Below are 2,413 nucleotides of genomic sequence, written 5' to 3'. Positions count from 1 at the left end.
CATGCGCTCGTGGCCGAGGTTGCTGAGGGAGGAAGCGCTGAGAATTTTTCCCTTTCTTGCATTCAAACGCTTAAAATCGGAGGAAGGATTTATCTCTTTAAAGGGGAAGACTATCAATCAAATCAAATATTGTAATAAATGGTCATTTTCTGTTCATACTATTGTCAGACAGCTCTGTTGTAACCATGCTTTAGTACTAGTGTGGGATCCACCTTTTTAACTTTGACAAGAATGGGCGTTATCCTGGTACTTCATCAGCCTCGCTCAACTCAGTTGATTACCAGGAATTCTGGGAGATGTAGTCTAAAAATTGAAGGATAACAGCAATCGCCTATGTCAGCACTGTCTCTTTTCTGAATCGCTTTTGGACTCCTGACTTCCCTCCAGGGGGTAATGGCTAGCAGAGTTTAATTACTTTTATATATCTGGGGTGGAAAAAGAACAAAGAGAAGAGGGCAAGGTGAGATACTGGATGAAGTTTGTCAGGGGTGGAAAAGGAAAGATCCTCTAGTAAAGTCGAAAGACTTCTGGATTTTTTTCGGAGGGGAGGGAGGACGATCCTTACCATTTTTCTAGCAAAAGAAATGCAAAATATTTTCTGACATCCGGTTTTCAACTTTCAATTGTAAATAACTAATACAGGGCCTTTTTTTTTCTTTTTTTGAAAGACAAGCAAGGTTGCTTCAAAGAATTGGAGAGGAGATCATCCCAAATTAGAGGAATACTGTTTTCCATCCATGGGGACTATGGATGATCTGCCTTTTCTCACTTTGCTTCTGTGTTGGCTACTTCAAAAACGCCAGTCATTTGCTCTTAGTTGCATCTGACTTATTTTTTATGAGTCTATCTGCAATACTGAATATAAGTGCTATCCACGTATCCTTAGGTTTACAGAAAATATTCTAGAATAAAATTTGCTGCCCTGTTACCATTCTCTAGCCTGTCTCTATTGCCTCTGTTTCAAATCCAAAATGCTAATGGATTTTATAGTTGAAGCTGCCCTTGGATGGTTTTAAATAAGGGGAGGTGACTGCTATTGTAGAAAAGCCAATATGGTATAGTGGTTAAGGCGCTTAAGGGCACTAGGCTAAGCTGTGAGCTAGGCACAAAACCAGCTGGGTGACTTTAGCCAATCACTTCCTCCTAAGAATGGCAATTACAAACTACTTCCGAGAATCTTGCCCAAAAAACTGCAGCAATCCTATAATCTCTCCAGTCTACTGGAAAGGCCATCTCCCATGTTTTTTCTGCCTCACATCAAAAGTAGTGTTTTCCCACTTGTGCTGGCACAAACAATGATGTTTCACTTGCTACATTTCATTCCATTGCACGTAAATGTTTATGCAATAGTACAGTGTATACCCTTCCTTCTAGTCATTGGCTGCCACCAATGTAGTTCATAGTATTATGGATTACTCCATTGCTGGTCCTCCTCTGAAATCCATTAACACTGGGACTATATAGTGATGATGGTTTCTTTTCTTTTCTTTGGGGGAGAGGTTTCATTTCTGGACTTTTTATGCATGGGAGTCAAACTGGACTAAAGACAATAGTAAAAAAAGAAAAAGAAAAGCCCATTGTTCATTTTTTTGGTTAGAATAAGGCTGGATAATTTTTTTGTCCTATTTTGAGAGAGTTTAATGGCACCATTTTGGTTTTTGGTGACTCAAAACTCTCACACAATGCAGTATGTGCAAGAAACACTTATTTGTTTATAAATTTGCACATGTATTATTTCCAAATTGTGGATAGTCACACACAAATTGACAGTGTATCTATGCAAGCCAAATAAATGTTATTTCCATTCACATGTTGGGTTTTATCATGAATTAATACAGTAATTGAATAAAAGAATCGCAATGAAAATTGCATCTTACTTAGAATAGCCATTAATTAACTGCTTGTTATTTAACATGTTCTAAGATTATTTCAAGTCGTCATTCCTCATCAAGAAATTGTTAGACATTAATGAAAGAAAAATATGATAAATGTCATATTGTTCTAGCACAGCGATGGTGAACCTTTTTGTTGTGGTGTGCCGAAAGCGCGCGCATGCCGGTACCTACAATGCAATGTGCCCCGCCCCCCCATGCATACACGCACAACACCCCCCCCGCCCACTTACCTGCACTGTGCGTGTGCACACCTCCCAGCTGATTTTCAGCCTGGTTGAGGCCGTTTTCGCCCTCCCAAGGCTCGAGGGAAGCCTCTGCAACCTCGGGAAGCCGAAAAATGGGCCTTCTGGAAATACCGGAAGTGCCTGTTTTCAGCCTCTGGAGGGCCTCTGGAGCCCGGGGGAGGCCATTTTCACCCTCCCGGAGGCTCGTGGGAAGCCTCTAGAGCCTCTGGAGGCTGAAAAGGGGTCCGTTTCAGCACTTCTGGTATTTCCGGAAGGTCTGTTTTTTGGCTTCCT

General features: G+C 41.2%; 1 long non-coding RNA gene across 1 annotated transcript; it reads left to right on the top strand.

Annotated features, from left to right (window-relative positions):
* Positions 1 to 69: 69 nt before the first annotated feature.
* Positions 70 to 934, top strand: LOC148133115 (uncharacterized). Its single transcript, XR_015746470.1, has 2 exons — positions 70 to 390; positions 669 to 934. It is a non-coding gene; the product is annotated as an uncharacterized LOC148133115 (long non-coding RNA).
* The last annotated feature ends 1,479 nt before the right edge of the window (positions 935 to 2,413 follow it).

The sequence above is a fragment of the Notechis scutatus genome, chromosome 1 (genome assembly GCF_049901735.1).
Source record: "Notechis scutatus isolate UNSWTSFEM ecotype Mainland chromosome 1, rNotScu1.2, whole genome shotgun sequence".
Lineage (NCBI taxonomy): Eukaryota > Metazoa > Chordata > Lepidosauria > Squamata > Elapidae > Notechis > Notechis scutatus.
This window is presented reverse-complemented; position numbering and strand designations above follow the sequence as displayed.